A 27,577-nucleotide genomic window follows, 5' to 3' on the forward strand; every position below is an offset into this window, starting at 1 on the left:
TGGTAATGGGGCAGGGAGGGTGCCCATAAAGGATTTTATAAGAGGAGAACCCCATCTGCTTTTTTAGCCTCCCACTTGCAGCTGCAGTCTGCCTCCCTAAAGGTCCCTATCTCTCCCTGCCTAATGTTAACCCTTTCCCTATTTATTTCCCCCTGGAATATGGCCTATAACTGCTCTTAGGGAGCAGGGATGATGACTGTTCTGGCTTTTTCAAACTGATAAGGGATGGTGTAGAAGTACAGCAGTTACAGTCTACCCAAGGGTCAGTTGAGTCACCCACAGTATGGTTCTACAGGAAGGCTACCAGGCATGAGGCAGCATAAACTTTAGCAGACAAAAAGAGAAAAACACAACGATTATACCGACCAACAAGATGGCATCATAAGATAATGTCCACAGTTTCCAAATCTGTCAAACAATCTAGGAGAGACCCTGACTTTGTACACAACATATGCCAGGGAATCACTCATAACCCAGCTGATGGAGGAGCAGGAGTATTAATTAATGGTGGCTCTATTTTCAAGAGTTTGACCTTAACTTAATTTTAAAAAATGTTTTTAAAGCATCTAATGCTTGTGAGGTGTTATTTAGAGTTTTGCCTAGTATAACCAGAAGCCAACCAGTTGGCTTTACTTTGAGGTGTAAAACTTTTCCAAGAGCCAGGAGTTCTATTAGAGAAAGAGTCAAGGCAGGCATTTACCATTATTAATTTGCAATTTTTTAGGTGAGCCTGGATAGCCTTCAGTTCCTTGATTGCCTGGGAGAGAAAGTTTGTGGTTGAGAGGATTGTTTTTAACACACTTCTTTTCTTTATTATTATTACATTTATTTATTTTTAAGAGACAGAATGAGGCAGAGTGCAAACGGGGAAGGGGCAGAGAGAGAAGGAGACACAGAATCCGAAGCAGGCTCCAGGCTCTGCGCAAGCGTTCAGCACAGCCTGACACAGGGCTCGAACCCACGAACTGTGAGATCATGACCTGAGCTGAAGTTGGACACTTAACAGACTGAGCCACCCAGGTGCCCCTAGAGAGGATTGCTTTTAAGACTTACTTTACAGGCTGATACTACTTGCTGAACTGTCCTTGACAATTTTTTTTTTTCAGTAAACATTCTTTGGGCCATTTGGTAAGTTTTGTGACTCCTTAAATGAAAGGTCTGATGCTGTGTTTTAATGATCTTTTAGCTCTGTGAGCTCATAGTAATTGCCCTACTCTGTTTATAACCATTTTAAGGGCTGGAGACAGTGTCTATGAGTCAGACCCCAGTTTATTTTCTTGGGAGAGTAGGTGGGATTGAGTCTCCTTTAATAATTGATATAGCAGGCAAACTGTTTTCTGAACCCTGGTATTTACAGCCTGTAATATCCAGTAATTCCCCAAAACTCATACAATTGTTTATTTGTTCTGGAGTTGGTAGTACTGTAGTCTCTAATTTAGTTATAATGTCCCTTCCTAGCAAGGGAGTAAGGCTCTCTGGGATTATCAAGAAAGAATGAGAAAAAATTAGTTTTCCCCATATGTATCCCAGAGGCTAAGAGAAAAATTTAGTTATAAATTTTCTCGAGATGCCTCTAATTGTCATGCTGTGTTTGGATAGCTGGCTTGGAGTGGAAAGGACAGAAAAGGTAGCTCTAGTATCAAGAAAGAAGTCAACCAGTTTTCCTTCTATATTTAGAGTTATCTGAGGCTCTGGGTTTCTGATAGACCATTGGTTTAGGGGAGCCACTGTGAAGAGCCCCAGACCCCCGTTTGTCCCTTCCAGGGGCATTGGTTATCTGAGCCCTCACAGACAGAGGTCCCAAAAGACATTCAGATCTCCAGTGATTGTCTCCACACAAGGGGCATGGCTTATGGGGTTTTCATTTTGGTTGTCCCCTCTGAGGATGTTCTCATTTTTAATGCTCTGAATGGCCATATAAATGACACTTGGTGCCAGGACCTCGAGAAGTCCGGTTTGACATAGTACATAAGGCCACAACTAAGGCCTCAGATTTTTTTTTAAAGCCTCCTTTTCTGTTTGTTTTTTTATTCTCCTTTTGATCTTCGTTGTAATACATCCAATTGGCAGCTCATAAGAGCTCCTCCAGGGTTCCTTCTGGACCAACAGCCAGCTTTTGCAGTTTTCTCCTAATATCTGGGACCAATTGAGTGAAAAATTTGTCTTAGAATAATCACAGCCTCAGGGGTGTTAGGGAGATAGCCATATATTTCATGAGAGTCTCTCTCAATCTTTCCAGGAAGGCCACCAGGGTTTTATTTTGTGTCTGTAAGATAGTGGCTAATTTAGCATAATTTAAAGGCTTAACCTTAGACCTTCTGACCATATATAAAATTTCTTTTTAAAGATTTTCCTTTAGAAAACTTTTACAACATACCTTTGCTTTTAGATTTTGACCTAAGCCCCCTTTTCCCCCAAACAACCCATCTCATTTAGGACAAAATTACCTTTTTTTTTTCTTACCTTTAACAAAAAATATATTTGCATTCCTTATTTTTTTTATATATCTACTTTTTTACATGCAGACTTGCTTTCCTTATTTTCATCAGTCTTAACTACATTTAGCAGAATTTTAACTCTTAGAAACCTTAGTTTTCAGTGAAAACTAGTAACAAATTGTGAACTGTTATATCAGAATTTCTTAGATGGCAAACTTATGAATCAATTAGGCACAAAGCATGTTTTCCAACAGATCCAAATATCCTTAGTTTTTCTGCAACAAGTCAAAAGCACAAACCTACATCTAGTAATTAGTGCTTTAGTCTCTTATCTCATTAGATATCTAATGAATTTAATCTTAATTTATCATGCAAGCAAAACCTTTAACATTTTACTTACCAAAGACTTTGAAAGCTATCTTAACAATTACCCATGAAAACTATGAGATAAAGTTAACCATTACTTTAAGTCATCCTTTTGCTAACAAATTGGAACAGAGACAACATAAACTTATTTGACCTTCAGCAAATCTAGGTAGAATAAAAAATTTTTTTAAATTTAATGTTGCTAAACATTATCTATCTCAAACCAACAAACTTAAATTAGTTTAAACACTGAGTATGTTTTATTTGGGTCCACTTAAGACAATTTGTTCCCCATGGTTAATTTTTACATGAAACATTGGTGGAGAAATCTAAAGTGAGTGGTCTTTGTTCCTCAACATCTAGGGTGGGAGGAACTGATGGTGCCTGAGGCATGAGGAGCCAGTTATGCAGGCCACCTCCTCCAGGTGGTGCAGAAACAGAAGGGAAGGGAAAGCAGAAGAGGTGAGGTACCAGCAGAAGGCTGAGAAAGAGAATTCCCAGATTTAAATCTTGTCAGCTGAGACTGAGGAGCAGACTCCAGGTTTGTTTTGTTTTGTTTTGTTTTGCTTTGCTTTGCTTTGCATTGTTTTGTTTTGTTTTGTTTTCCATTAGTGGAATTAGGCAGTCCATGTCAGTGTGGAGAAGACAGGGAATTTCCCAGAAACAAAAGGAGTTTTGGCAGCTGCTTGGGAATATTCCTTAAAGTTCCCATTCTGAGGTAGGCTAATCAGAGACAGTTGGCTCTAATTATCATAGTCTTTGATCCAGGAAATGAATGAGACAAGTCCCCACACACATACAGTGACTCCAACCCACTGCCCTACATTCAGTGCCTTAGAGTTGCGACCTTGTTCCTCATCCCTTGTGGAACTATAGGGCAACTTTGGGACTTCATCAGGCTCCCCTTCTGCCTCTTAAGGGCAAGTCTGCCAAAATGAACCCGGTTCTTACCAGTCTGATGGGTGCTTCCTGAGCTGGTTCCTGGGCTTCATGTGGTCCTCACCCCAGCGTGCTGGGAGGGCTAGTCTCCTGCAGAGCAAGTGGTCCACTGGTACCAGGCGAAGTCACCTCTCCCAGTGCTCCAAGGTCCGTATCCCCAGTGACAAAGGAGGTGGAAATACACCATCTCTGAATCCTAGACGTGAGCCCCCAAGCAATGTCACAGGATTCTCACACAGAGTCTTGACACCGAGGCTTTTCTTTCCAGGAAGCAACTTTATTTATGCCAGCACTGCTCAGTTGGGTTCGTGCCCAAAGAACTGAGCCCCGAACGCCACGTGGTGTAGTTTTTTAAATATATTTTTTACTTCTTTGTCTCCTGTATATGATAACATATAAACATGTAGTCTGATTAAGTGGTCTCATGTTACAAGGTCATGAGGTATGTTGTCATGTATGCCATAACCAGGTTGCCTTGAGGGTTTTTTTTTTTCTTTCTTTCCTTAGGGAGGAGACCCTACCACAGTAGATTATGATAACAGAAATACTGAGGGTGGAAAGGAAAGAGAAGATTTTCTATACTCATTATTAGAGAAGGCCACAAACAGGAGCTATGATGCCTGATCTTACAAAGGGAAGTACCTAAAGATGTAGACTCTAGGGTGAGCACTCGGTACATGGTTCATTGGGTGCCAAAAACCTCAGTCATCAAGATAAATAATGTAATACTCACAAAATAATTAAATTTTGTGCTTGAGGTGAGTGCCTCACTTCCCTCATCCTAGTTCCACTGATGGACTCTCTAAGTGGATTGGACTACTCCGGTGTGAAGAGGGTTACAGAAAGCAGATTTCTCAGGGCAGGGGCCAGGGAGGCAGTCCTCATTGGCTTTTAATTTGTAATGAGGACATCTTAGATATACATATCATCATGTCAAGTATAAGTGATTCAATGGGATTTTCAAGAAAATACATCCCAGAAATCCCATACTTTCAAAAATACAGTTAGAAAATGTAAGCTTAACTTTAATATGTGTAGTGGGATGAATGGTGGCCTTCAAAAAGATCTGTCCATGACATAATCCCTGGGACCTGTGAACGTGACCTGATTTGAAAACAAAAAATATTTTTGCAGATGTAATTAAATTAATGATTTTGAGACAAAGAGATAGATCATCCTGTATTACCCTGGTGGGTCCTAAATCTAATGACAGGTCTTCAGATAAGGGTGAGACAGGGAAAGGGCATGCAGACAAGAAGGGAGGACATGAGAAGAAGCAGAGATTGGGGTGATGTGGCTGCAGACCAGGGAGCAGCGAGGAATGCTAACAGCCAATGGAGGCTGTAAGAGGCAAAGAACGGACTCTCCCCTAGAGCCTTACAAGGAGTGGAGACTGACCCACACCTTGATTTTGGACTTCTGGCTTCCAGAACTGTGAGGGAATACATTTCTGCTGTGTTAAGCCAACAAGTTTGTGGTCATTTGTTACAGCAGCCACAGGAAATTAATACAACACGGCAATGAATGGACACATGATGGCATAGATGCCACACTTCCAGCATTAGTGAAGGCACTACTTGAGGAATGTTGTCATCTTGAAGATTAGACTGAAGCTAGGCCTTAAGTAGGGCGAACACATAATTTATTGACCAGATCAGAATACTTTTGAGAAAAGGAGGGGGACTATCAGTAATTACACCTGGATAGCAGGCACAAACCCTAAACTGCCCTATGTGATTAAGGGCTTAAGCTATCAATTTCCAGCAAATTAGTGATCACTGGTAAATTTGTTATTGGAACCACAACCTCACTTTATTAATTACAGATGTTCAAGGAGTTCTTGTGTATGATTGCAAACACTTCAGGGTGTTTTTGTTAAATAGATCAATTTGAGAAATGAATGCTGAGTGGCCTTTCAAGCAAGGGTTTTATGTTGCAAAAAATCACCAAGCAGACATATTTATAAAAGCAGAGAATCTGACTCTGGAAAGCTGGAGCAGCAACTGGGCCTGTTTTGGAACATTGGTAGGCGCTGGAGAGAGCTCCTGGCCAGCTCTCCAGTGTCTTCTGAGGTGGAGGCAGTGGAACCAATACGTTCCTGTGTGTCTATCCTCAGCTGCAGTGTTTGCCTGTATGCCTAAGTTTCACATGTTTTAATTATTAAACAGCCAGAGGAGCTTCAGCATTTGGGCAAGAAAAGTAGAAAAAAAAAGTATTTTTCTAACATGAAGTGGTATATAAAATCTTTAACTGAATCCACTGAGGGAAGAATTATAACTTCAAAATCATACAACACTGTACTTTGGCTATTACATTCTTAAACCAATTAGTTTTATGTTGTGGCTTAGAAATTTAACTTCATTATGACAACATAACACTTTAAACTTTGATAATACATTTGGTATTTCTCTGGTTTAAACTATGTTAAATATGCTGTAGCAATGCTAAAAACTGTTTTGTGTTCCTAGGGTATATCAACCAGCAATATTTAAGATTCAGCAATTCAATAAAAAATATTTCTGTGCACCGGCTAGGCATTTTGACACATGCTGGGAATGCAAAGATGTGAGCACTGTCTCCATCTGTCATGCCTTCTGCCCTGTCCTCCCTGTTCTGTGCCCTGGGACACTGACCCTTACCAATGGGCTCCCTTGCCTCCAGCGTCAGCTGCACCTGCAAAGTGGCATTCATCTGTGAGCAGCTGTGTCCATATGGCTTTCTCTGATTCTCATTCCAAAACGATTCCAGTAACAGGTCAGCTTTAGGGCTGGTAAAGAAAGGGGTTGGTGATGGGGTGGGCAAGGTAAGAGAAGGGAAGGGAGGATACTATACAATTTCTTTCATTTTCCGAAACTCTGCTTACGTTTTTTTTTTTTTTCAGTATATGAAGTTTATTGTCAAATTGGTTTCCATACAACACCCAGGGCTCATCCCAAAAGGTGCCCTCCTCAATACCCATCACCCACCCTTCCCTCCCTCCCATCCCCCATCAACCCTCAGTTTGTTCTCAGTTTTTAAGAGTCTCTTATGTTTTGGCTCTCTTCCACTCTAACCTCTTTTTTTTTCCTTCCCCTCCCCCATGGGTTTCTGTTAAGTTTCTCAGGATCCACATAAGAGTGAAACCATATGGTATCTGTCTTTCTCTGTATGGCTTATTTCACTTAGCATAACACTCTCCAGTTCCATCCATGTTGCTACAAAGGGCCATATTTCATTCTTTCTCATTGCCACGTAGTACTCCATTGTGTATATAAACCACAATTTCTTTATCCATTCATCAGTTGTTGGACATTTAGGCTCTTTCCATAATTTGGCTATTGTTGAGAGTGCTGCTATAAACATTGGGGTACAAGTGCCCCTATGCACATCTACTCACGTTTTTATAAACAGGCCCTTCATTAAATTGACTCCAAATTACTGATTTGAGGGGCCAAGATCCTGTATGAAGATAGACTCAACATAAAGGAATTCACATTGTGGCCAGAGAGACAGATATAACAGCTAACTGTACCATAAAGTGAAAACCTTACCATAAAGGCCTGTCCAAACAGGTGTCAGAGCACTGAAGAAAGAATGAGGAAGTGCTCCCAGGAAAGGTAGAGGTGAAGACAGAGATGAGTAGTCTTTACCCAGAATGTAGCATTTGGGCTGTTGAGGATTCAGAGGTGGTGGATTTCCTAGCATGTTTATGGACCTCATGGCCTCAGAGATGTTGGACTGGTTAATTTAAGATGGAGGCACAGGCTCAGGAAAAAAGAGGAAACTCATGGAGATCCCACTGTGCCAGAGTTTTTACTATTATTGTTTTAGAATAATGATATGTGGTGAGATGAACAATGAACCCAAGCCAGAAAGCCTGAAGCTGTTGCTAGCTAACTATGTGAACAAAGGCAAGCTTCCTAACCTTCCCCTCTGTCTCAAGTGCTTCATTTACCAAATGGGGAGGATAATTCCTACCATTCTTCTTACAGAATTTCTGTGAGGCTCAAAATGAAAGAGCATTTGTAAACATGCTGTAGGACTAAAGCATTATGCCAATGTGGATCATGCAGGTGTAGGTAAAGATGGAACAAGGTGAGCCATGAGCTGATAATAATTGAAGCTAGACGGTAAGTACAGAGGAGTTTATTACACTATTTCTTCTACTTGTGTGTGTGTAAAAAAATTGTATTTACAAATAATTGACTTATAGAAAAATTGCAAAACTAATACAAAAAATTTCTGTATATACTTCATCAGATTCCCCAAATGTGGATAACATACCCCTTTTGCTTTATCATTTTCTGTCTGTGTATATGGATGAATGTGTATGTATTTTTTTTGTTAAACCATTTGAGAATAAATTGTAGACATGATGCCATTTACTCCTATGAATGTATATTTCCTACAAACAAATTTATTCTCTTTTATACTCAAAGTATAATTATCAAAATCAGGGAATTAATACTTACATAATATTCTAAGTATTGTAAGTATATACCTACACACTATTATTTATAATTCATATCTCATTCAAATGTCACCAAATGTCTCACTAATATCTTTTATAGCTAAAGAAAAACAATTTTTGTTTTCTGGTCCAAGATCCAATTGAGGACCACACTTGCATTTAACAGTTGTTTATTTAATGTCTTTAAATCTCTTTATCTGGATCAGTTCCTGTCTTTCCTCACTTTTCATGACCTCACGTTTAAAAAAATATAGGCCATTTATTTTGTAAAATGTCCCTCAGTCTAGTTTGTCTGATGTTTCCTTATGATTAGATTCAGGTTATACATTTTTGACAGGAAAATCATGTTCTAGAAATCCAAGTTTGCCTCCCATTGCTCTAAAGGACAATGCTCAAGAGACAAATTTTGATTGGAAAGGACTATGAGCTTTACTCAAGAGGCTGGCCACCTGCGGAGAAGGTGGACTCTTGTCCAAAGGCCCACTATGACTACACTGAGGTTTCTGCCTGACACAGGGACTGTTAAAGGGGTTTAATCAGTTAAGGGAGTACAGGGTCTGTGACATTTCTTGATTATGTACAGACACAATGATGTCAGCTACAGAGTTATCTTGGTGCTTGGAGGTTGTACAGGTACTTTTAGTTCCTTGGTACTCCAGGGTGGTTGTGTAAGAAGGTCTGGTTCCTTGGTACCCAAGGGTTGTGCAAGAGTAGTCTGTTCTTTCTAGAGAGGAGGGCAAGGTCTACAGATGTGCAAAGGGTGGTCAGCAAAGTAATTTGCATGACCTTAAAAAAGAAAAATATTTTGCTAAAAGATTGCAGGGCTAATCAGAAAGCTAAAGGGGCTTCAAATGGACCTGTTGGCCTCTGTGGTCTGGGAGCATCCTGCTCCTTCATTCACCAAGGCCAGCAGCTTATAAATCTCAAAGAAAGTAAATTAATTTGGTTACAGATCAAGGGCCTTACATCAACAAGCAAGGAGTGTGTCAACTTGAAGCAAGTTAACCCTTAAGACCAGCTGGAGTGCTATTATAACTACAGAAGGGATATATCCTTCTCAGAGCATCGTATCAAGAGTCACATAATATACGTTTGTCACATTACTGGTGATTAACTTTACCCGATTAAGGTTATTTATGTTTGTAAAGTTACATTTTCTCTTTGTCATTAATAAACTTCTTGGGCAAAGATAATTTACTTTCATATATTTTTTTATATTTTTGTAATAAAAATGGGGATGGGGAGATCAAGAAGTTAATTTTAGATAAGTTAAATTTGAAATATTAAATAGGAAATCAAAGATGAAGCTCAGAGTAGTGTTCTAAGGTACTGTGGTATAATATAGATGATATATTGAGTGAGTTGAAGAGGAAATAGTAGGTAAGGAGGTCAAGAGCCTTTGCAGAATAATTTGTAAATTTTGATTGTGAGAAAAAGCAAAATAACAGGTTGGTAGCTGATAGGAAATATAAGGGCAAGAAAGGATTTTTTTAATGTTGGGAAATAGAAGAACATTATATGCTGATAGGAATGACATAGCAGGTGCAGGAGGGGACTAGCAGCAGACAGAGGGGATATCAGAAGTAGTGAAGTCCCTGAGGATAGTTGTACTCAAGTCAGGAAGCTGGGTACCCAACACTGCCACTCTTTAGCTGTGAAGCTTTGGTAAGTAAATCAAACTCTTAGTACCTCAATTAACCCATCTGAAAAATAGGATTGTTATGAGAATTAAGTAAGATGATTGTACAATGCCTGCTGAAGTATGTGCTATGTAAGTGTAAAGTTAAAACACGGTCTTGAACTCATAGTCATTTAATATCCTCGCATTGTTTTATCTCTGAGCTGAATTCTGGGATATTTTCTCAGGCCCTCCTGCTTTTTAATTATATATGATTTGTTGTTAAGCCATACTTTGAGTTTTTAACTTCAATAACTATATATTTCAAGTTCTGTTTAGATTCTCCTTTTTTTTTAGATGGTGTCTTGATCTTTCCTTCATATGGTTCCTATTTCCTGTTTTAACATTTAAATTATTTAAACATAGTTATTATACAGTCCCTTTCTAATATTTCAATTTGGTGGGGAGCACATATTTTCCTGTATATTTATATCTGCTGACTTTCCCTTATGGTGATTCATTTTACTTTGTGGTTTGTAACTTTTTACTGTGAGTTTGTCTTCAACTGAAGTTGTTTGTTTCTGTGGGTGTTCCATGAGACTTGTTTTGCATTTTCTTTTGCCAAGTGTTCCATGAGTTTCACTGGACTGGAAACCATTTTTGTGTTAATTTTGCAGTTTATTATTCCACAGATTAGGGCTCTATAGTTGCAAATGGCTCAGGATTAGGATTTAATTTCTCATAGGAGGATTTACTGTTGTTGTTCATTTATTTGATTTTTATGTTTAAATCAGAACCATTTCTAGAAAGCTAATAGTAGAATTTTTTAGAACTTCTTTCCAGGGTCTTAGCTACTTAAAGCGTTTTCCATTTTTGGTTCCCTATTTTACAGAGGCCTAAGATCACATCAAAATTCCTTTCTTGGGGCATGAAAACCTCTGCCTTTTGGACCTCTATCCAGGTTGGATGTGTCCCTGGGCCACCAGAGGCAGCTTGTAAGCCTACCTCTCTGCCTGAGACATTTCTTGCTGTTGCCAAAAACTGAAGAAAGTCCATTTGTTCTTTCAATCTTGGCTATGTGTTTACAATTTTTTGTTATGTTTTATGTGTTTATAGAAGGGATGGAATCTACTTTAGTCTAAATGACCCTATTGCAGGAACCAGAACTCTACCACTTATACAGATAGATGTAGGTATGTAGATATTATAAAGAGACCTAGCATGAAGATTTTCTTGAAGAATTTGCAAGCCATATTTTTCTCTATAAATTCTTTGAACTAAACTCCTGGGGCAAGCTAGATCAGAGATTAAGAGCTGCATACCAGGAATGCATCTCATTGGGCCTCTTGTAGAATTGCTTTTCCTGAATTGCAGTTTGGCATGATACCCTCAGCTTATATAGGCAGATTTTATAAGAAACAGCCTTGTGAAACCCCTCACTGCCTTTCCTATAAGATATTGTTGAAAACAACATACATGCTTTTCTGTACTTCTCCTGAGTAGCTGGATTGTTCTTCTTTTATGGAAACTGAATTCAGTAACTGCTAGCATTCTCCTCTTTGAATGGACTCTTAGAAAGCTTAGAGACAAGTTTGTACCCAATTTCTAATAAGAGTACAAGGTTCTTGGCATGCATTATTGTATTCTAACCTTACTCATTATTCCATCTTATTTTACTATGCTTATTTTCTCTTTTAGTCTGAAATGTTCTTTATCTTGCTATATTTTGTTTATCTCTATAAACTATTCTACATCTTTAACAGGATAGGGTGAATAATGTGTCAACAATGAATAACATTAATGTGCAAGGTACCAAGCTAGTTGAATGACATAGTGGATTGACCTCTATGAGTTTCTGTTCAGGGCATAAAATAATTTATACCAATTGCAAGAGAGTTAAAATATCGCAAAATAATATGCAGCCATTAAAAATTAAAACTGAAGAATGTTAAAGAAATGGGACACACACAACAACCAAGTGTTTATCTAATGCTCCCTTCTCAAATATACCAATAGGAACAATGAAATAATAAGTCAATAATGATTATATCCTTTAGTAGGATTCTGGTTGCTTTGTATTTTATTATTTATGTATTCTTCATTTTCAAACATTTTTATTATAAACATATATTTCTATTATAATTATAAAATGGAAAAGCAGATGAATACCACTGTATCTATTAGGGCTATAGGAGGAAATAGCATTCACCCTAAATGGTTTAAATGAAGAGAGTTGAATGATGGATTACCTACAGAGGCACGTGCTGGGTTAAGAGGATGAGCAAAGATTGTTCAGGCTCTGCAAAACTAGTAACACAGGGAGATATTACCACTCCTGGAGGGATTAGAAGGGTATGAGAGAAAATAGAACTGTAGCCTGGGGGGGAGGTTTTTCCACTAGAACTGTAGTCACAGACAGGCGCTTACAGAGACATGATGCCAAAGCAGGGAGGCAATAGGAAAGAAATATTCAGACTTTTCTCTCCTTTACCCACGGTGATGGTGAATTTTGTGTCAACTTGACTGAGCCACAGTGTGCCCAGATATGTGATCAAACATTATTCTGGGTGTTTCTGAGGGTGTTTTGGGATGAGATTAACCTTTAAATTGGTAGACTGAGTAGATTACCCTCCATAATGTGGATGAACTTAATTCAATCAGTTGAAGGCCTGAAGAGAACAAAAAAGCTGCCTCTGTCCCAAGTAAAAGAGAATCTTTCTTTTCTGATGGTCTGTGAACTGGGACACTGGCTTTCTTTCTGCCTCTGAACTCCTCTAAAACATGAGGTTTTCCTGGGTCTCAAGCCTGCCAACCCTTGAGAGGGAACCCTAAACCATTGGCTTGCCTGGGTCTCCAGCTTACCAAGTGACTCTACAGATCTTGGAACTTGTCAGCCTGCATATTCATGTGAGTCAATTCACTATAATATGCCTATAACTTATGCACACATGAACATACACACACATGCACACATATCCAATTGGTTCTCTTTATCTGAAGAACCCTAATACCTGACTAATAAACACTATGATCTCCTGTTGGTACCTTCCATTGGCCAAACCCAGCTGGCAGTAGACCTGGGTGATGTCCTGGGGCTCAGAGCAATGCAGAGAACAATGGGTGACTCCTAGGGTTGTACAAATTAAGGTGGTGGTGAGGATTGGGCATGTAGACAAATAGAGACAAATAAAATAATGCTATGGTGGTTCAAAGACGGAAGAGATTAGAACCAATGAGGAAATTTTTACATAGAGGTAGATTTTAAGCTATTTTTCTGTGGATAAAATGGGATTATGATGGAAAATTTTTTATGCCAGCTGTTATGAAGATTAAGCTACATAGTACCACACACCATAGGATGGTACTACCTACACAATAAAAATTATAATAATTATATTAATGGCTAACTGTACCTAGCATTTACCATGTGCCAGGCACTATGCTAAATGCTTTACATGAGAAATTGGATATTTCCTTTTTAAATGTTAAATAATGAGGCAGAAACACGAACCCCTTCATAGAGACCTAGATATGTGCAACAGGTTGGAGGAATAATTGCGGTTTGCTCAGGCAATTTGTAAGTTAGAGGCTCTATGGATTGAGGAGATCATGATGCCATTTTGGGTTTCATATTCATTCAGTGCAATCCCAGTTATTGCCAGGACAGCACTGACTTTGTGGTCTGGTCAGAACCACTTCATGTGTAAAGAAAACAAATGCCCAAAACCTCACATGAGGAGTGGTTTATGTCCTTGTAGGAGGAAAGAAGTTCTTCCCACTTGGGTGCTCTGTAGGTAATCTCCCCTGGCTGTGGCCCATGACCAAACCTAGGAAGCAAGTAAAACAAAGAAGGAAGCTCAGAAGAGCCTATGAGTAAACATGTCAGTCCTGGAAAGGAGATAGGAGGCACTCAGCTTTCTGCTGATGTGAAATTCTATTCCTCCCTGTTTTGTCTCTGTCCTGCCAAGCCTTTGGAAGAATGAAGGTGGGGGTCATCATGCTTTCAGATAACCTTAGGTCCCTTGATATGAAGAGAAAAAAAGACAAGTAAAAAGAAGCCAAGTGAAATGGATCAGATCATTCTCTGCAAGTAATAATGCCCACGACAAGGCAGGGGAAGCTTCTGCTCACTGTCCCTAGGCCTTTTCAAGGCAGAGCATGTTGAAGGTCAGCCTGAGGTAGAGCCTGACATCAAGTCTGACTCATATCTGCCCTGAGCTGGCTCTTGTCACTAACAGACTGGACAGGAATGTTGGGGCTTGTTCAGGGTTCTCTAGGCGAAAGTTAAGCATCCAGTTTCATTGCTTACATGAGAAAAGACACTGTATTCCAGGATGAGCTTCAGGCACTTTAGGAGCCACAATTATTGACATATCCTGAATTGAAGAGCCCAGTGGGTGAATGACTGGATCCTGAAGAACAAAAGTCCACCTGTGACACCAAAATGGACTATGAAGGAGACAGAACTATTCAGGAACAGAACTATGAAGGAGATGGCTAACAGCCCAGAGATTGACAAGTACCTACACAGCTTTAAGATTAATCTGATATGGGCACCCAGGACCTGAGACCAGTGCTGCAGGTTGTGAGTAGGGGAGGGACTTCCATTCCCAAAGAACTTCAGGTCACAGGTCTGGGAGCCAGGAGTAGGAGCTCTGGTTCCAAATCTGCCTCTAAGTAGTCCTATGTCTTACAGTAAAATAGCTTCTCTGGCCTCAGCCTCTTCATAATTAAAATGATATCTGTGCAAAAAGGCTTCTAAGGATTTTCCCTATAGAGAGTATAACTCAATAGTATACCCATGAGTTCCAGAGCCTAAGGTAGTGGCACCTAAAACGTGGGTTCCTAGTCTCTTTGCTGCTGCTGATAACTTTAAAGGAAGACCAATCTCAACTCCAGACCCCCAGTACAGGATGTCCATACTGCCAGGGAGATCTTGGGTTCTGACCTCTAGCTGTGGTCTGAGAGCTTTGCAAGTGGCAGACAATTGTCACTAGCTTATCCTATGACATGGTAGACATCATTAATGGATCATATTGTTTTCCTAAAACCCTTCTCAACTCAGAGCTTCAAGCAAACACTACTAACAATTTAGAGCAGGCTTGCATGAAACTTATTTGCTACCCCTGCTCTCATCTCTTTCTTTCCAGTTTGACATTCTTCATTGGATAACATCAAAATTAATTGGCTTGCATGGAAAATTCACCTATTGTATGAGATGACCACATTTTCATTAGGGCTTTAAGTAAATTGAACTCTTTAGGCAATAGTCTTTGTGTTTAAATATTACATTAGTGAAGACATTTGTTCTCATAATTTATTTAGCACTGGGTAAACAAAGATGCAGTTACCATAGAATCATGGCATGTGGAGAAAAGAAACAGTAAACATGTGCCTGGACATCCCTTTAGTCCCCTGGAAGAAACACAGTGCAGTTAGTCATAACACATTCAGTGATAATATTGTTTTCTCAGTTTTGAGTAATAGTATTACTTGTGTCTCCTCTGGGAGACTTCCATAACCTAATGGAGTTTCACAACATTTGGCCCTAATTATCTTTTACTTAATTTAATTCATTTGATTTAATTTATATTGTTTTGTACCAAGCTAAGTTTTTCATCCCTTTCCTTGTAAATACACACAGCAATTATTAGAAAGTAGGTCTCACATCCCTTCCCAAATGACATAACTGGGTTAAAAATTCCTTTGGGTTTGCATTACATCATCTACTCTGATGTTTGATGCTTTTCCCAGAATCATTTCCAAGCTATCTACATTATGATAAATAACGTCATATACTTGGGAACTTTTTTTTCTCATTGTCAACATACAAAGCTTATGTACGTTCTTTGAATTTTGTCTGATAAAACTTGTGTTTAATTTTTCACATTCTTCACTTATTCAAAGATAGTTTCTTCTATAACTCATAATGAGGACCGGAGAAGACCAGAAGTAAGGAGCTCGGTTGAGGAAGGTTGGGTTATCAGAACAAGCCAGGAGGAGACATGTTTGTTTGAATTAAGATGCAGCAGAGCATCTGGGAGAATTGAGACCACTGAAGTATCAGAGGGCTTCTCCACTCTGATTAATGCTTCTGAATAAAAGGGAGGCAGTGTTCACATCTGGATAAAGAGCACAGTGGATGAGCATGTAACATACCTTAACAAAACAGAGAATTGAGGTACCTGTCCATGTCCTGGAATGCTGGCTCAAGGCTGACATAAGAGTCGAGGCTGACTTATAGTGAAGCTAATAAAGCTTATGCTTTAGGGCCCCTGGCTTCTATGGACCACTTCCAAGAACCCCAGGGAAGGACCTTAGCAACATGTTCACAATGTCAGATGTTCTTTTAAGATATGCTCCCCAAAAAAGGAAGAAAAAACATATGTTAAGCACTTTGGTCAAGATTTCTGTCTCTGTCAGCTTTGTTCTGTCCTTCTTTTTCTCATATTGAGTATGTTAAGAGTGCTTATGAAGTTTTGAGGCTCCATCTAAGGGGAAGTTCATTGAGGATACATTTAGTTGGGTTAGTGGGATATATCCATGAGGTTCACAGTCACTTTTGTGCTGGTTTAGTGACTATGAGCTCTCCCAGTGTGGGGTACCATGCCCTCATATTTGTTTGCCTGCTGGGATGTGATTGTACAGGGCCAGAGGTCGTATTGTGATAATGATGTGCCTTGTGACAATGATGTGCCTTGTGACACCTGCACTAGTACAGCTGGATAGTGGAGAAGTTAGGATTTGAATATATGGAGACAGAAACTTGTCTGTGGAATATTCTTCTAATTATCAGGCATATAAAATGATAGGTAGAGGATTCTATTGTCAATAATGCTTGGTCAAAGTGGAAGTGATCTTCTCCCAGGAATAGATTCAATGATCCAGTGCATAAAATAATAAAATTCCTGTTTAGTATTTTTCTTTGCTGATGGAAATCAGTGGAATGAATTGATCAGACTTCTTGTGCATGAAGAGCACAAATCTATACTAGTACTAGATAGAGGGGAAATGTCTGTGTGTGAAGTTATGCACTTTATGCACCTTAACATATTGCAACAGCTACAGTATTTTACTGTATCTTCTCCTAACAAAGTCTGGTGACTCCAGAGAAAATGATGTGCAAAATAATTACTGACACTAGTGATCCAGTGACAAAACTGAACTCAATCATCAATAACTCAATGTATGGAGCAGAAGAGTGATTTGATTAAGCGGCAATGCAGCTTAATACAACAAAGCAGCATCATAACCATTTGAAATTGTCTTTGAATTACTCTGTGTATGCCTCAATTTCAAATTAATTTGATACATTTCTTCAAATTTATTATTCATACTAAAATTAAAATAAAAGAAAGAAGTAGCCTGGTGGAAGCCCAAATTGGTAAGCAAAAAGACTGAGCTTAAAATGTCAAAATGTCTCCTATATATCACAATAGAAACTAAAAAATAAAAGAAGAAAAACTACTGATGGTTAAAACTCATGAAGGATAAGATGAATTGATAAAGCCCATTCATTTTCTATGAAAATGACATAGAAGAATTTTAAAAGATAATGAAGATCAGGACACTCTTAGATGGAAAAGAAAAATGCAGGAGGATCAAAATAAGAATGAAGTAAAACACAATTTGTATAGTCAAACAGTACATAAAAGCTAATAGTTTCATTTTGATGAATTCGTAGAATTTGATAATACTGTGACCTCTCTCTTCAGCTTGTTACAATGAGCAATAATTTTATTTGACACCATTTAGTGAATATATAGTTTTCTTCCCCCCCCCAAATTATCACCCCAATAGTATTCTCAGAGAATCAAACATAACACACAGGCACACACACACACAAAGATGTTTTGGAAATAGACACTCTGGAAAAAATTTTTAATGATCAAACTGTCATGAGATTCTGGCTGGCATATTCCAACACTGGATGTATCATTTTATTTGTAAACTATTATCAAAGAGATAGACATTTCTTATATCAAGTCAGCTTTTAGACTAGACAAATATGTTGAGAAACTTCAAAAAACATAAAGATTCTACAGAACATTAGAAGGCTGTGTTTATTTGGATCACATATAGATCAAATAAAAATGTACTATGTCTCAAACAACAGACAAAAAGTAGTCCAGTCCTATTTTGATTGCTAAAAGAGTTGTGCTTATTTTTTTCATTATTGAAGTATAGTTGACATACAGTGTTATATTAGTTTCAGGCATACAACATATTGATCAGACAATTCTGTGCATTTCTCACTGCTCACCATGATAGGTGTGGTCACCACCTGTCATCATACAACATTATTACAATATTATTAAGTATATTCCCTATGCTGTATTTTTCATCTCTATGACTTGTTTGTTTTATGACTGGAAGTTTGTACCTCTTAATCCCTTTATCTATTTTTCCCATCCCACCACCACCTACCTCTCCTCTGGCAACCACCAGTTTGTTCTCTGTATTTAAGAGTTTGGTTTTTTGTTGGTTTGTTCATTTGTTTTGTTTTTTAGATTCCACATATAAGTACAATGATATGGTATTTGTCTTTCTCTGTCTAACTTGTTTCACATAGCATTATAACCTCTAGGTCCATCTATGTAACTACAAATGGCAAGATCTCATGCTTTTTTTATGGTTGAGTGATATTCCACTGCATATCTATATCATGTCCTTATCCACTCATCTATCAATAGACATGTGGGTTGCTTCCATATCTTGGCTACTGTAAATAATGTTTTGATAAACATAGGGGTGCATATATCTTTTCAAATTAATGTTTTCATTTTCTTTGGGTAAATACCCAGTAATGGAATTACTGGATCATATGGTATTTTTATTTTGAATTTTTAAGGAACATTCATACTGTTTTTCATAGTGGTTGCACCAGTTTACATTTCCACCAACAATGCATGAACATTCCCTTTTTTCCCACATCTTCACCAACACTTGTTATTCCTTGTCTTTTTAATAATTGCCATTCTGATTGGTGTAAGGTGATTTTTCTTTTTTTTTTTTTATTTAAAAAAATTTTTTTTCAACGTTTTTTATTTATTTTTGGGACAGAGAGAGACAGAGCATGAACGGGGGAGGGGCAGAGAGAGAGGGAGACACAGAATCGGAAACAGGCTCCAGGCTCCGAGCCATCAGCCCAGAGCCTGACGCGGGGCTCGAACTCACGGACCACAAGATCGTGACCTGGCTGAAGTCGGACGCTTAACCGACTGCGCCACCCAGGCGCCCCTGTAAGGTGATTTTTCATAGTGGTTTTGATTTGCATTTCCCTGATGATAAGCAAATTGAACATCTTTTCATGTGTCTGTTGTCCATCTGTATGTTTTCTTTGGAAAAATGTCTATTCAGTTCCTTTGCCCATTTTTTAAAAAAAGATTTATTTATTTGTTTTTGAGAGAAAGAAAAAGTTCAAGTGGAGGAGGGGCAGAGAGAGAGGGAGAGTGAGAGGAAGAGAAGGATAATCCCAAGCAGCTCTGCACTGGGACTCAAACCCACAAACCATGAGATCATGACCTGAGCCAAAGTCCAACACTTAAACGACAGAGATACCCAGGTGCCCTCTTTTGCCCATTTTTAAATCTAATTGTTTAGTTTTTTGGTGTTGAGTTGTATAAGTTCTTTATATATTTTGGATATTAATGTCTTATCAGATATATAATTTGCAAATATCTTTTCCCATTTAGTAGTTGTCTTTTTGTTTTGTGGATGGTTTCCTTTGCTGTGTAAAAGCTTTTTATTTTGGTTAGTCCCAATCGTTTATTTTTACTTTTGTTTCCCTTGCCTGAGGAGACAGATCCATAAATATGTTATTAAGGCTGATGTTCAACACATTATTGCCTATGTTTTCTTTTAGGATTTTTATGGTTTCAGGTCTGACATTTAGGTCTTTAATCAATTTTGAGATTATTTTTGTGTATGGCATAAGAAAGTTCTCCAGTTTCATTCTTTTGCATGTAGCTGTCCAATTTTCTTGACATCATTTATTGAAAAGACTGTCTTTTCTCCATCATATATTCTTGCCTCCTTTGTTATAGATTAACTGACATAGGCTTATTTCTGGGCTTTATGCTGTTCCATTCATCTATTTATTTTTGTGCCAGTACCATACTATTTTGATATTTTATTTTGGTACTATTTTATACTATAGCTTTGTAGTATAGCTTGAAATCTGGGATTGTGATGCCTCCAGCTTTGTTCTTCTTTCTCAGGATTGCTTTGGCTATTTGAGATCTTTTGTGGTTGCATACAACTTTTAGGATTATTTTGTTCTAGTTCTGTGAAAAATGCTATTGGTATTTTGATAGAGATTTCACTGAATCTGTGGATATCTTTGGGTAGTATGTACATTTTAACAATATTAATTCTCTCAGTCCATAACCATGGTGTACCTTTCCGTTTGTTTGTGTCTTCTTCAATTTCTTTCATTAATGCCTTATAGTTTTCGCAGTATAGATCTTTTACCTCTTTGGTTAAATTTATTCTGAGGCATTTTATTCTTTATGTTGCAATTGTAAATGGGATTGTTTTGTTAATTTCTCTTTCTGCTACTTCATTATTAGTGTATAGAAATGCAACCAATTTCAGTGTATTAATTTTTTTTATCTTGAAACTAAATTCATTTATTCTGTAAGTTTTTTGGTGGAGTCTTTAGACTTTTCTACATATAGTATCATGTCATCTACAAATAGTGACAGTTTTACATCTTCCTTACTAATTTGAATATTTTATGTCTTTTTCTTTTTAAAAAAATTTTTTAATGTTTATTTCTGAGACAGAGAGAGAGCATGAGTGGGGGAGGGGCAGAGAGAGAGGGAGACAACAGAAGCAGAAGCAGGCTCCAGGCTCTGAGCTGTCAGCACAGAACCCAATGCAGGGCTCGAACTCACAAACTGTGAGATTATGACCTGAGCAGAAGTTGTTCGCTCAACCAACTGAGCCACCCAGGAGCCGCTTATGTCTTTTTCTTGGCTGATTGCTACAGCTAGGACTTCCAGTACTGGGTTGAAGGAAAGTGGTGAGAGAGGACATTCTTATCTTATTCCTTATCTTAGAGGAAAACCTTTCAGTTTTTACCATTGAGTATGATGTTAGCTGTGTTTTCAATAACTGGCCTTTATTTTGTTGAAGTCTATTTCCTATAAACCCACTTTGTTGGGAGTTTTTATCATGAACATATGTTGTATTTTATAAAATGCTTTTTTCTGCATCTATTGAGATAATCATATGTTTTCTATCCATCCTCTAGTTAATGTGATGTATCACATTGATTGATTTGTGAATAGTGAACCACTCTTTTACATCCTTGGAATAAATCCCATTTGATTGTGATGAATGACCCTTTAATATATCATTGAATTTGGTCTGCTAATATTTTGTTGAGAATTTTATATTTATTTTCATCAAGATACCGGTCTGTAATTTTCTATTTTTGTAGCGTATTTGATTTTTGTGTCAGGGTAATGCTAGCCTCGATGAATGGATTTGGAAGTTTTTTTCCTCTTCTATTTTTTGGAATAGTTTGAGAAGAATACATATTAACTCTTGTTAACAAGTTTGATAGAATTCACTTGTGAAGCCATCTGGTCCTGGTATTTGTTTGTTGAGAGTTTTTTGATTACCAATTCAATTTTGTTACTAGTAATCTCTTCAAATTTTCTATTTCTTCCTGATTCAGTTTTGGAAGATTATGTGTTTCTAGGAATTTATCCATTTCTTCTACATTGTCCAACTTGTTGGCATATAATTTTAATAATATTTTCTAAATATTTTTTAATGTTTATTTATTTTTGAGAGAGAGAGAGACAGACAGACAGAGAGACAGAGCGAGGGGCAGAGAGAGAGGAAGACACAGAATCCAAGGCAAGCTGAAGGCTCTGAGCTGTCAGCACAGAGCCAGACGGGAGACTTGAACCCACGAGCTGTGAGACCGTGACCTGAGTCGAAGTCGGACACTTAACCAACTGAGCCACCCAGGCACCCCTAATAATATTTTCTTATGATTATTTGTATTTCTGTGGTATTGGTTAGTTCTCCTCCTTCATTTTTTATTTTATTTACTTGAGTTTTCTCTTTTTTTCCTCAAAGACTCTGGCTAAAGGTTTATCAATTTTGTTTATCTTTTCAAAGATCAAAAATGATAAGATCTTAAATTCATTGATCTTTTCTATTGTTATTTTAATGTCTATTTCGTTTATTTCTTCTCTAATCTTTATTATTTCCTTCTTTCTACCAGTTTTGAGCTTTGTTTATTCTTTTTCTAGCTCCTTTATGTGTGAGGTTATGTTGCTTATTTGAAATTTTTCTTATTTCTTGAGGTAGGCCTATCTATCTATAAACTTTTTTTCTTAGAACTGTTTTTGCTGTGTTCCAAAGATTTTGGACCATAGTGTTTTCATTTTCATTTGTCACCTTGTTTTTTCCAAGCTGACTATTGAATCTGATGCATTTTTGTGTGATCAACTGACAATTTTTAAAAAGTTGCTTATGCAAAATAGTTTACATAACATTAATCAAAATAACCTGAAAGGCTTTACAAAATGAGTTTGACATTCACAAAAATAAAGCAGAAGACCAATACCACTCTATAACTGTAAATTCTTCATAGGATATGACAAATCTTTTATCATTTGGTGATAATTGTGCATTAGTCATATAACAGAAAAGCCTATGCATAATTTTAGCATTATCAAATAAAAACCACTTATCTGTGACTTTATTTGGAAAAGTAAAAGAAATGGTCACCATATGATAATATGAAAGGCAACTGCAAAGGGCAACAAGCACCCTTTCAAATATTAATAATTATGTAGGGTACATGACATACATATCTCATTCCCTAATCTCTTCAGAGAAAAAGCTGCCCCAATAGTACTGAAGTTGTTGATTACTGCAGTATATCCACAATAGTTAATAAACTTGCTTTGCAGTCTTATCTAATACAATGCTACCCAACAGAAATATAATATGAGTCATATTAAAATTTTCTAGTAGTCATATTAAAACAAGTAAAAAGAAACAGTTGAAATTTAATGATATTTTATTTAACCCTATGGATCTTAATATGTAACCAACAAATATATATTTAAACATTTAAAATTATTTTTTCTTGTGAAGTACATCTTTGAAATCTGGTATATTCTTTATGTCACAGCACACCTATGACTAGCCACATTTCAGGTATTCCATAGCTACATGTGGTTAGTGGTTACCAAATTGGACAGTGCAGGTATAGTAGTTGGTGTGTTTTAAACACACATGACAACTCAGATTTTTCTTTAAAAGATCTAAATATCTAAATGCAATTAGTTTGTCTACTATAAAGTGTTCAAGCCTTGTGACATGGGTGCAAAATAATAAGCTAAAATTAACTGTAAGCCTAGATCAAATAAGGCTGACTTCTGGAGCTGAACCTCTCCAGGTGATCAGAATTTAAAAGTGCAGATCAGTAGGACCCTCAGGAAAGTAACCAGGCAAGAACAGCAACAGTGGGGCCACCAGTGAGAGCTGGTGACCAAGAAGTTGAGCCATAGGACCTCAGAGGGGTATCTTCGACAATGCTTACAGGCTATGGAAGAGACACCCAAGGCTCAAGAGTGACAGGAGGGGGCACTGAAGGAGTAATGGATGATTAACCTTCTTGAATGCCAAAAAGGGTATGCCAGGACCCTGGAGCTTTGTATAAATATAACTCACTGAGCCTCAGAACAACCTACAGTTAGGCATTATAATCCTGAATTCACAGGTAATGTCAGTAGAACAAAGAAAGATGGGTAGTTTGTCTGACATCACACAAGGAGGCGTGGAATCCAAATTTGAATGCAGGTCTGTATTGTTTCAAAGCCTCTGCAATCCACAGTGCCATAATACCTCTTTTAGGAAGACTGGTATTCTGAAAATGGTTCTGGAGGTCTCAGGAATCAAAATACAAAAATTATTCTTACATCTTGACAACCTTATCCTTAATTCTGGCATTGCCTAAAAAATCGTAAGTTTTCTTACTATTACCACAGTGTCTTTCATCAAAAATGCCCTGGGAAAATACCTATTACCCACTGGCCAGGTGCAAACCAATGCAACAGCAAATGCTTAGAAGGCTTTCTGAAGATGCTTCTCATGTTATGGTTTCTTTTAGAAACACATTATGTCGTATGAGCAGAGTTCAGTGTTTCTAAATTCCATTTGAACTAGTACAGTTCTTATATCTCTCTTTTTGTTTCTCAGAGCTCTTCTTCTGAAAAATTGAATTGATGGAGTTTACTCCTTCTTCTTACCTTTTCCCTCTCTCTCATAGATATAACTTTTCAGCAGGAAAATTCTTCTAAAGGAAGAGAGAATAAAAGCCTATGAAGTGAATCTCAATCTGAATGAATAGCCTCCAAGTAATTAAACGCTGATTGTCTCCTAAACCCTTTAGTTTCTGGTTTCTGCCTAAAGAGTGCAAGTGTTAGGTGTGAACTGAGGGTTAAAATGGCTTGAAAAGCAACTTGGATAACTGTTGATTTGAACTGTTCACTTACTGTAGGGAGAGGCATGAATAACCTTGGAGCATCCTCATGCTTAAGTACTGATAAAAACATTAAAAACTAAGCATTAGTTCTGCCTTTGGTTATAACTTTGGTAAAAATGGGTATAACTGCCTAGCCTCAGTTCCTCCTTCATAAAATGAGAAGAGATTGCCCATTTCTTGAGCTAAGTGGGCATATTGAATGAGATTAAATGAGATAATATGTGAAAGTGCCTATAGCACAGTTCATGGATTATGGTAAATAAAATGTTGAATGAATAAACAAATGAACATTTTAAGCTTTTTGAAAATCATTTAATGAATAACTATACCAATTTATTATAAAAAGTACTTAATCCATTTCCCATACAGCTTTCATTTTTATAATTCATGGTTTGTTTTCTTTAGTAGTCGACCCATGATTATACATCTTTTTTAAAACACAATTTTCACATAACCAAACAACTTCCACCTCTTTTTTCTTTATACATTAATTTTAAAGTTAAGTCAGAAATCTATATACCATGGTATATCATTATCTGCATTATCCAGAGATGGAGTCAAAAGGTTCTGAGAACCCTGCTGTTTGCACAGCCAGGAATTGACTTGGGTCTGGACACCTAATTTGACAGTGCCTCTGGTGAGTTCTGCTCAGTTCTCAGTGCACTGAGGGGAACACTGGGCTCACAGATAGCTCAGGGATGGCCTGCATTCTAGCTGACACTATTGTTGAGAAGAGACTATTACTAGCTGCACACTCTCTCCTATGGTACTGACGATGCGTTAAGAAGCATACTGAGCAGTACCGATGCACTAGGTCCCTTGTTAGTTGTCTGTTGTGCTTCATCTCACACAATCCTCACACCACCCAGTGAGGTAAGTCTAGCATTTTCCCCCAAATGGGGGAAGAGAGAGGTTCAGGAACTTGCCCAAGTTCACTTGACAGTAAGCAGCACAGCTGGAACCAGATCTAGTTCTGCAGACAACAGAGCTTAACCACTGAGCCTTATCAGCGAGAGCTGTAAAATACAACATCTGAACACCACACTGACAGTTTGAAAAGGGCAAATGTGTCTGATACAGAAGATTGTGTATTTTGGGCCCATCACACCATTTGTAGAGACCTGACTCTCAAGTAGAGTTTTTTGCAGGAGGTGATTTTCATGCTTAAGTGTTATTGTTTGGGATAATAATCAACTTTGAGGGCTCCTTAATTAATCAATACAAATGCTGTGTAGATGGAGAACTTGGGTTAAATCTTAGCCCTGCCCCTTACCAGCCATATGAACCTGGGCATACTGAATACAATAGTGCATATAAATATTTAGTTTATTGCCTAGCACACATTAAGTGCTCTATAACCATTTGCTATTATTCTTTTTATTATCAACACATTTTTGGTGCACACCTATTTTGGATAGATATCATTAATGGCACTAAGTGTTGGCTCTAAAATTTTAATATAGGAGAGATTCAGGGACAGCATTCTGGTTAGGGGAAGAAGAGAAAGCAGATTTACCTTAAAGCTGCTTAACATAACGAACAGCTTGAGAAACCAACAGGTTTACATACCAATGTCTAGGGAGGGTAGACTGACAAACCTTAGGGGGGCTACAACTATAAGTTCTTTAGAGAATGCATATTTCATACCCATGGAACTGCCATTGTGCTAGAAAAGAATATCTTATACCACCACCTTTAAGAAAATCAAACATGTAAATAAATCATGTGGTAGGAGACTTCCTGAAGGAGAGATCTTACCAAGCACTTGGCAATTTGGAAGAAGGAGCTGACAATGCTTTGTGGAGGTGAGTTCAACTTCACAGATATATTTGAGGTGGGTCTTGTGGGACATGTAACAATATGCCAAACAGAGAAACATAAGAGCCAGCTAAGGAAATAAAACAGGATGAACAAAGGCTTGATAACATTTAAAGGACTGGGATAGTCAGGAAATGGCATTTTGAGGAATGGCCTAACAGTTAGTGTGGCTACAATTTAGGATTTAGGCTGGGGGGCATAATACCAGGAGATTAGCCCACAGGGATAGGTTGGCCAGATAGTCTGCCAGGGTAAAGCATTTGTACTTCATCATTTAGGTAATGGCTAACCCCTGATAATTTTTTTAAAATTTTTATTTAAGACAGCGAGAGAGAGAGAGAAAGTGACAGAGTGTGGGAGTGAGCAGGAGAAGGGCAGAGAGAGAGAGGGAGAGAGAGAATCTCAAGCAGGCTCCATACTCAGCAAGCGGCCTGACTCAGGCTTGATAGATCTCACAACCATGAGATCATGACCTGAGCCAAAATCAAGAGTCAGATGCTTAACTGACTGAGCCACCCAGGTGCCCCAACCCCCAATAATTTTTAAAGAAGGAAACACTATGATCAAATCCTTATTTTAAGGATATAAAAAAATCAATGTATAGTGTCAACTGAGAGAGATTCCAGTTGTTTTAGTGAGAATGTGCCAGGTTGTGCTACAATAATAAACAAACCTAAAGTTTTAAGGGCTTAAAACAACTTATTTTTCTCTTCCAATGGGTTCCACATGGATCAGTAAGGGTCTTATGACACATAATCCCTCAATATTCCATCTTGGAACTGTACCATCTGGATAGAACACAAGTCCTCCTTGTCAGCAAGGGAAGGGAGAATTAATCACACAGCCTTGCCTAACTGAAGAAAGGCTGGAATTGTTGATGAGCAAATGGAATGTCTGGTGAGCCTTAACTGTCTCTGGCACGCCAGTAGAAAAAGAATTTTAAAACTATCTGGATACGACATAATAAGAGCCACTGGAGAGGTGGAGGTAGGGTTAGATGCTGTACCTAGGGGCCTGGCCAGGGCCAAGGAGCCATGGAAAAATTGGTCCTTCCACATGCTTCTATTCTTAATCCCATTCTTGCTTACAAATGGCTGTCAACTACCCTCCACTGAGATAGCTGTAGATAATTCAGAAGTAAGCTGATAAAAATTCTAGGTCTAGTGGGAGCTGCAAAGACATGGTATGTGGAGATCCAAGGCCATGGTCAGTTGTCAACCCTAACAACTTTTCAGGTGTGTGGATCCCATAGTGCCCATTTCCTTTTTCACCTCTGTGTCCTTCTTGTGAGAGAACATAAACTAGGTGACCTCTGCATGAGAGGGAGGGGGAGGACAGAGAAAGGAGAAAGAGAGTATAAAATACTGTATACTGGATAAACACATAACAAAATGTTAATCGTGGTTGTTTGGAGGTAGTGAGATTATGGA

The 27,577-nt window shown here is 38.0% G+C and overlaps 1 protein-coding gene across 7 annotated transcripts in view; it reads left to right on the forward strand.

Annotated features, from left to right (window-relative positions):
* Positions 1-27,577, forward strand: part of PSD3 (pleckstrin and Sec7 domain containing 3) — a 796,552-nt gene that overhangs the window by 23,908 nt on the left and 745,067 nt on the right. For 2 of the 7 annotated variants that reach the window (XM_049632449.1, XM_049632447.1), the window contains exon 1: positions 25,266-27,044. The exons of 4 other annotated variants lie outside the window; for them this stretch is intronic. The gene's annotated coding sequence lies outside the window, so the exon portion shown is untranslated. Of the gene's footprint in view, positions 1-25,265; positions 27,045-27,068; positions 27,383-27,577 lie in introns of those variants that run through there. One more of the 7 variants, XM_049632448.1, reaches the window with a different exon arrangement.

Source organism: Panthera uncia, chromosome B1, assembly GCF_023721935.1.
Source record: "Panthera uncia isolate 11264 chromosome B1, Puncia_PCG_1.0, whole genome shotgun sequence".
In the NCBI taxonomy this organism is placed as follows: Eukaryota; Metazoa; Chordata; class Mammalia; order Carnivora; family Felidae; genus Panthera; species Panthera uncia.